Raw genomic sequence first — 8,352 nt, 5'->3', positions numbered from 1 at the left:
GGCGGCAGAGGAAAAAGGCGGCCGATCACAGGAGTGATAGCCAGGGCCAGGGTCACCCACCTGGAGCAGAAGCTTCCCCTCAGACAGGCTGAGAATGATGTAGGTGCCTGCTGCTGGGACCCCACTGACCAGGGACAGCCACTGCCTGGGAGCCTGGCATCTGCTGCAGCATCCCTCCCACTCAAGTGGCTCCTAGGCCCAGACTCAATGCAAAGGCAGCAAAGTAACCTCCTCAGATGCCTTTCCCCAAAACCCAGGGCCAAGGGCATCTCTTCACACTGCTTGCTGCTAGGGTGGGACAGGGGAGCAGGCCAAGCTCCCCATCATGGCCACCACTGGCCACCATTTAGCCAAACAGCTATCCTTACTCTGTTACCCTGGACAGCGAGACCAGGTCTGTCCCTTGATGTCAAGTAGCCATTACTGGGTCACCTGGGACTCTCCTCGGCAAGCTCCCGGGGCAGATAGAATGGCCAGAGGGGGCCTTCATCTGCAGCTCAGGAGCCCCAGGCTGGGAGACTGAGAGGGGCATTGGCCAGCATGAGGTCAGGGGCTGGCTGAGGGTCCAAAAAATATCTGGGGACTAGGACTAGAAAGTGCCACTGTCTGCCACTGGGAGAGGTGCTGAACAGCCTCTGCAGGTGTCCTGTTTGTGGCCAGGAGACCCATGTGGGTGCTGATCTCTTTCTTGGCTACCAAGTTCAGCTGCTGCAGGACGACATACTGCAGGGGGGATGAGTGCGGAGAGGCAGGAGTGGTGGGGAGAGGGGCAGTGGTGCTGTAAGTTCTTGTTTGGAAGTCACCAGTGAGAAGCACACCTCTGCCTTTGAGTAAGGTGTTTAGGTGCACAGGGTTGGGGTGAGCCAAATGGGGAGAAAGGATGCCTGAGCCACCGGGCAAGCACCCTGAAGCACTCACTCACTCATGCATGTCGGACATAACTCCAGCTGCCCATAGAGGGGTGGGCACCAAAGCAGTCCACAAGGAAGTGCTGGGAGAAATGAACTTAGTTTACGGCACTGATACTTAGTTTATGGCACTGTTTCTCTGTTTTCTCCCCGATCTGGTGACTTGGTGAGCTTTCGTGCAGTCTAGGACTTCCCGTGGGCACCAAGTGAGTCCAGCTTGGGTCTAAATTCGACTCTGTAGCCTCCCGCTCTGGCTCTTCGATTACAATTCTGGCGTGAACCAGGAGATCAACTTCCAGCGCCCTACTCCCGCGGGAGCCGACCGGCCGGTAGGCGCAGTGCGGGGGCGCCCTCCAGCGGTCTCATTCGGTATAGCGAGCTGGTGAAGAGCAGGCGGACAGGCCTCGGGACGGGACGTCTACGCAGTGAGTTCCTGATTGGGGCGTGGGCTACTTAGGAACTCTGGAGCGAGCGTCTGTGCTGGGGGCGGGAGAAGCAAGAAGTCTCCTGAGCGACCTCACTAGGGTCCCGAAGAGGCGGGGCCAGGAAAGGTCTGCTGGCCGAAATGCGAGCAGCACAAGTTAGAAGCTGGGGGGGTGGGGTGGGGGGGTCACGTTAGGTGATGGTAGGAGCTGGGGGCACCCGGCCGCGAGCTGGGGAGCAGCAGGCCAGGAGCTCGGCCTGGTTTTATCCCCATCGCTTGGAGCTTTGTGACCTGAGGAAGTCCAAGCCTTCGGCAGCCTTGTCCTCCCTCTGCAATGGACCCGCCTCCTCACGTAGGGAGGCATCCTGCCCTGGCCCACAGCTCAGTCTTAGCGGTGGAACTCACAACCAATAGCTGCTACCCATTCTCTTGAAAGGAAGCAACTCCCTGGCTCACCCCGAAGTGATCACCCCTTCCGGGAACGAAATCCTGCCACACCCAGAGCCTGCTTGGAGCAGAGACTTGAAGCACACACTGCTCCCAATGGGACGGCTGTAAAGCCTGTAACCGTTTAAAATGTACAGTTCCGTGTCCTGGGTATATGACATCATTCATTTTCAAATTGTGTGTACATGTGTGTGTGTACAGTGTGTGTGTTAGCTAGTTTGCGTGCCTTTACGTGTACAATTCAAGGGCATTAAGTACATTCACGGTGTTTGTTGTACACCCCATTACTATCCATTGCCACAACTTTTCATCATCTCAGAAACTGTGCTCCTTACCCAAGAACTTCCCACCCCCACGCCCCAGCCCTTGCAACCTCTAATCTACTTTCTATGACTTTTCCTATTCTAGATGTCAGTTCAGTAGTGTCCTTCATAAGGCTTTCCAAGTCATCAAGTGGCAGTGCGCGTCGGCATTTCCTCCCTTGTTAAGGCCACTTCGTTGTGTGTATACTCCACATTTGTTTATATCCATTCCTCGGTGGGCAGACTTGCGGGTCAGTTCCACCTTTTCCTGTTATGAATATCTGCAGTGCACATAGGAAAGACCAGTATCCAGGACTCCAACGGAGTCCCTTGAGTGTGTACCCAGGAATGGAATTGCTGTGTCACACAGCCATTCTATGCTTAGCTCTTTGTGAACAGCCAAACTGTTTCTCACGGCGTGCACCAGCGTTGCACGAGGGTTTCAGTTTTTCCACATCCTCATCAACACTTGCTTTCCGGATTTACAGCTGTTATAATAAAGCACTAACATTTTCATTACGAACAACACATCCGTTGAAATAATTTACAAATTAGACAAATATCTGAGCGATGGCCATTGCTGATTTTTGGTGACACTTTTTCCACAAGCACTGGCAGGATGCAAGCTGAGAGGGAGTGCAGGAGGCCAGGCACCACCGTGAGCCCGGCGAGGCGGAGCGGTCTGGCCACCGAGCAGGGCTCCGCTACTCGCACACCGCGCTTGGGTGCAAGGGTGCACCGCCGGGGGCCGCCAGGATCGCAGCCAGGGCCTCACCGCCCTACCCACGCCGCTCCCAATCGGCTAGCGCAGCTCTCCACGCGGTCAGATCCTCCCAACGACAACAGCAGCGCACCCATTGGCCGAGAGCGCGGCCGCCAGAGCCAATCACGGGGCAGCGGGCGAATGCCCAATGGGAGCGCGGCGGAAGATGAGCGCGTGCGCACTGGGACCTGCGCGGTCCGCCCTCCCCCTGTGGTCTGCAGAGTCTGCCCGACCCCCTCCTAGGCGTGTCTCGGCGCCTGCGTTCGAAACCCGGGCGGCGTCTTGCCCCGGGGGGTCCTGCTGTCCCCCCCACCCCTGACCCGCACCCGGAGCAGGGAGCATTTTGATTTGCTGCGGAACTGGCGTTACTGTGAAAATGACCGCCTCCGTACAAAAGCGAGGCGCAGAATCCACAAGGCACGGTCTCGGAGCCCGCGACCTGCGGCGGCGGCCTTCGGCGAGCGCGGCTTCATTGCAGGACAAAAGCGCCAGTCCGCCGCGCAGTCCCTGCGGCCCCAGACGCTAGTCGGCCTCGCCCCGGGGAGGGCCGGAGGTCGAGTTGACTCAGAGCCCGGACTGTGGCCTGGAGACTGGGTGGGGCCTCCGGGAAGGGCCACCCGCTGTTGTCGCGACTCTGCTCAAAGGGAGAAGATGGAGGCTGAGTCTTACGGAGCCCAGCTGAATGCGGGCACTTTGCCCCCCAGTGCAGTAAAGGGGGCCGCACTTCAGGAGCACGCACGAGAGACAGCAGGGACCCAGCACCAGCAGGCCCACTACCTCCTACCAGCGCAAAGTGAAGACCCCCACCACACACTCACCACTACACCGTCCTTCCCTCCCCTCCCTGTTGCTGTGGGCCGTAAGGGGCCTTATTATAACCTCACTGGTCTGGACAGGCAGGTCAGGAACCCCAAGTGTTGTGGAGTGCTGATCCATGGACCAGAGCTGGGCTGTAGGTAAGCTTGTAGGTGCCTGGGCTTCAGGTGGGGAATCCTGCTCACCTGCCTGCCTTGCCCTGCTGAAAGATGTCAACCCATCCACCCACCCAGCACCCACAGAGACCTGGGAAACCAGGCCCACCTGCCTGCCTCCCGGTGCTGCCTCCAGGAGTAAGCCAGCTGCGCTCACCTCAGGATGTTTGCACTGCCACTCCGGGTTTATCTTCTCCCTACACTCAGGACCCCCTTGGAGGGTATGGAAAATAACTATACCCAGGGAGAAAAGGGGAACAGGCCCCAGGGAACTTCCCTTATCTACAGTTCCCCTACCTGCCCTTCTGCCCCACCCTAAATGAGCCAGCCACCAGCTGCCAACAGCATCCCTCCCGTGACCTGGCCCTGCCAAACCTATGAAACTCAGACCCTTGTTGTAGCCAGTCCCTATCTTCCCTTGAAAATGTGCCCCTCCGTGGTTTACTAAGGCGTCCCTGACCTTGAGGTCTGCCTCCCCTCTTTCTGTTTGTATTCTCTTTAATTTGCTTTCACCCATCCCCTCTTAATCTTTGCTCCAGTGTCCTCTTCTCCAGGGCCTTCCCACCCCCATATATACCTTCAGTCACCACAGTCCTGCTGTCCTCTCCGGGTACCTCCCTCTGGTTCTCCTGCAGGTGTCACCTTGCCCAGGGCACAGGTGGCTTGTCTCTCAGTCCTTCCCTCAGCCAGGCTCCAGGCTCTTTGGGCCCTTTTCCTTTCTGGCTGTACCCTGCCTTGCCCCAGGGAAGCTCCAGAGAAGTAGTCGGAGCCACTGCAACATGCCACCTGAGCGTGGGGTCACCTTCCAACCCCATAGCAGGGCCACTGCTGCAGCAGCAAACTGGCCATTGTGTCAGGTTTCCATTCCCAAAATACCAGAGGGTCCAGTCAACAGGGAAAGCAGATGGGGGCACTTCCATAGGAAATAGACAAAGACATTCCACAGTGGCCCCCAAAGAAGGAAAAGAGGGCTGAGATGGGAGGATTGCGAGTTCAAAGCCAGCCTCATCAACTTAGCAAGGCACTTGCAACTCGGTGAGATCCTGTCTCTACATAAAATATATTAAAAAGGGCTGGGGAAGTGGCACAGTGGTTAAGCACCCCTGAGTTCAATTCCCAGTACAAAAAAAGAAGAAGAAGAAGAAGCCTCCAAAGCCAAAGAAATGCAAATTCAAACAGTCCCAGCCCAGAGACTTGAGAGACTGAGGCAGGAGGATCGCAAGTTCTAGACCAGTCTGGGCAACTTTGTGAGACTCTGTCTCACAATTAAAATAGAAAGAGCTGAGGGTGTAGTTCAGTGGCAGACCAGTCTCTCCCCACATCCCCAGCCCCAAATTTGGGCATTTTCAGAAAAAAAAATTTTAAGAGAAAGTTGTCCACACTGGAAAGACTGAGGCCATCTGAGCCTGCAGGACATCTCAAGAAGGGTTGGGAAGAGCCATGTCGGTTCTCTGGGTGTGCCCTTCAGTCTGCTGCAAGTAGCTTGAGGCTTCTTAACCACAAAACTGGCTAGTTAGAGACTAAAGCAGACACAAGCAGGCAGACACACAGAAGACCCAACAGCAGCTATCCAGGGGCCAGCCTCCTGTGCTCACCTTTGCCCTCCCTCCCACGCCCCTGGCTCCACCTCCTCCACACTGGGGCTCCAACAATGAACCTTGGGGGACCAACCATGCCCAAACCATCCAAAGAAAACCTGGAGGACAGGAGGCCAATGCACGAGGGTGGCAAGTTCAAGGTCAGCCTGAGCAATTTAGCCTCAAAAAAAAAATTTGTCTCAAAAAATTTAAAAAGTGCTGGGAAAGGGGAGAGGGGGGGGAGGATGAGAGGAAAAAGGGGAGGGAAAAGCTGGGGAATCATGAACAAAATTGATTTTCATGCCTGAATGAGTTTATTGGGATGGACCCAACTACTATGTATAACCATAAAGCTCTAATAAATTATTTTAATTTAAAAAATAAAAGGGGCCGGGGAACCATGCCTGTAATCCCAGCAACTCAGGAGGCTGAGGCAAGAGAATGATTTTTTTTTTTTTTTTTGGTACTGGGAATTGAACTCAGGGGACCTCAACCAGTGCCTCCCACACCAGCCCTATTTTGTATTTTATTTCGAGACAGAGTATCACTGAGTTGCTTAGTGCCTCCCCATTACTGAGGCTGGCTTTGAACTCCCAATCCTCCTGTCTCAGCCTCCCGAGCCATTGGGATTACAGGCCTGAGCCACTGCACCTGGCAAGAATTGAAAATTTGAAACCAATCTCAGCAACTTAGTAAGGCCCTACTTACTTAGTAAGACCCTGTCTCAAAATAAAACCTAAGGCTGGTACAGTAGTGCACACCTGCAATCCCAGCAGCTCAGGATATTGAGATCCAAGGAACTCAAGTTCAAAGCCAGGCTCAGCAATGGCAAGGTGCTAAGCAACTCAGTGAGACCCTGTCTCTAAATAAAATACAAATCAGGGCTGGAGATGAGGTTCAGTAGTTGAGTGCCCCTGAGTTCAATCCCCCCCTACCAAAAATAAATAAATAAATAGAGGGGAGGGGGTGCTGGGGATATGACTCAGTGGCTAAATGACTCTGGGTTCAATCCCTGGTTCAAAACAAACAAAAAGGCTGGGGGTGAATGCCGTAGTCCGGCTGCAGCAAAATAACCGGGGGGTGACGAATAACTTGTGTACGTTGATACAGCAGGAGTAGGAGCCGTTTATTGCAGGACAGGAGCAGTATTTATACATTCCACACAGCTTATCTAATTAGCATAAACTAGATACATCAGTCAACCAATAAGGAATCTCCACACTTAATGGTTTGCTTTTGTTACTTCTCAAACCACTCCCTCTGGCATTTTGCCAGGCACCATCCAGACTTGTTTACGAACTCTAACATTCCCCTGGCAAAATGCCAGGTGTTATTTTGACTTGTTTACAGACTCTAACAGGTGAAAAACAGTGGTAGTGCACTTTCCTAGCCTGTGCAAGACCCTAGTTCAGTCCCCAGTACTGTAGCAGAGGTCCACTTTGAGCTTTGAATGTAGCCTTTGAACCACCTCTTTAACTTTTTTTGAGGTGGGGCGGTGGCAAGGATTGAGCTCAGGGGAACTCGAACACTGAGCCACATTCCCAGCCCTGCCTGGGCACTGGGCCCCAGGCTGCTCCTTCTTGTTCTTTCTCTTCAGGGTACAGGGGATGGAACCCAGGGAATCTCAACCAATGAGCTACCTCCCCAGCCCCCCCTTTTTTAATGTATTTTGTTTTTTTTTAAATATTTTTTATTGTTGTTGTTTATTTTTTATGTGGCGATGGAGATTGAACTCAAGGCCTCATTCATGCAAGGCAGGTGCTTTACCACTGAGCTATCTCCCCAGTCTCTTTTTATTTTTTTAAACATTTTTAGTTGTAGATGGACACACACCTTTATTTATTTATGTATTTTTATGCAACCCAGGGCCTCCTATGTGCAAGGCAAATGTTCCACCCCTGAGCTACAACCCCAGCCCTTTTTTTGTCTTGAAAGCCGGCTTGCTAAATTGCCCAGGCTGGCCTTGAACTTGCAATCCTCCTGCCTCAGGCTCCAGAGTTGCTGGCGTTATAGGATGTGCCACTGTGCCCGACTACCCAGTCATATTCTTGTTAAAAATAATTAAACCCGGGCTGGGGCTGGGGCTCAGTGGCAGAGCACTTGCCTTGCACACATGAGGCACTGGGTTTGATCCCCGGCACCACATAAAAATAAACAAACAAAATAAAGATCTACGACTAAAAAATTTAAAAATAATAATATGTTAAACCTGAATCAGGCTGATCACTGAAGACATTGAAAGCCAGACCTGATTGTAAGTTTAGAAAGAATATCAAGTATTAAGAAAGTTGAACTGCACCTCAAGGGTGCCATCAGCAAGGTCCAGAGTGGAGGAACTCTCTAGAATAAAGATCTGCCCCCTGGCAGGTACAGTGGTACCTTCCTGTAATCCCAGCTACTGGGAAGGCGGAGGCAGGAGGATCATGAGTTCAAAGCCAGCCTTGGCAACTTAGGGAGGCCCTAAGCAACTCAGCGAGGCCCTGTCCCTAATTAGGATATATTAAAAGGGCTGGGGATGTGGCTTAGTGGTTAAGTACCCCAGGTTCAATCACTGATACCAAAAAAAAGTGAGGGGACTGGGGAGCATCTCAGCGTACAGCACTTGCCTGGCATGTGCAAGGCCCTGGCTGCCATCCTCAATACAAGACAAACTCCCCCCCCACCAAAAGAAGCATTAGATGTGATATCTGTAAGGTGGATCGGGCACCATGGTCTTTGAATGCTGCCATGGGGGGTGACAGGCTAGCTGCGATGCTGGGGGCATCAACCTCTTGGCACTAGTCCTGGCAGAAGTGGACGGAGGGGGTCAGTCTCTGGCTATGCAGAGCCAGGGTGGGAGTCTCTCTGCCCTTTGGGGCACACAGGTCCCTCTCTCTGACTTGAGATACAGCTCTTGCAAAGCAAAACTTAACGCCTTGATGTGGCCATCTCCCCATCACCTAGGAACACATGTTGAGCCA

General features: G+C 53.2%; 1 long non-coding RNA gene across 1 annotated transcript; it reads left to right on the top strand.

Moving 5' to 3' along the window:
• The first annotated feature begins 981 nt into the window (after positions 1-981).
• On the top strand, positions 982-2,967 carry LOC125614504. The gene is made up of 2 exons (XR_007345081.1): positions 982-1,333; positions 1,769-2,967. It is a non-coding gene; the product is annotated as an uncharacterized LOC125614504 (long non-coding RNA).
• Positions 2,968-8,352: the final 5,385 nt, after the last annotated feature.

This window comes from Marmota marmota, unplaced genomic scaffold (assembly GCF_001458135.2).
Source record: "Marmota marmota marmota unplaced genomic scaffold, marMar, whole genome shotgun sequence".
In the NCBI taxonomy this organism is placed as follows: domain Eukaryota; kingdom Metazoa; phylum Chordata; class Mammalia; order Rodentia; family Sciuridae; genus Marmota; species Marmota marmota.
This window is presented reverse-complemented; position numbering and strand designations above follow the sequence as displayed.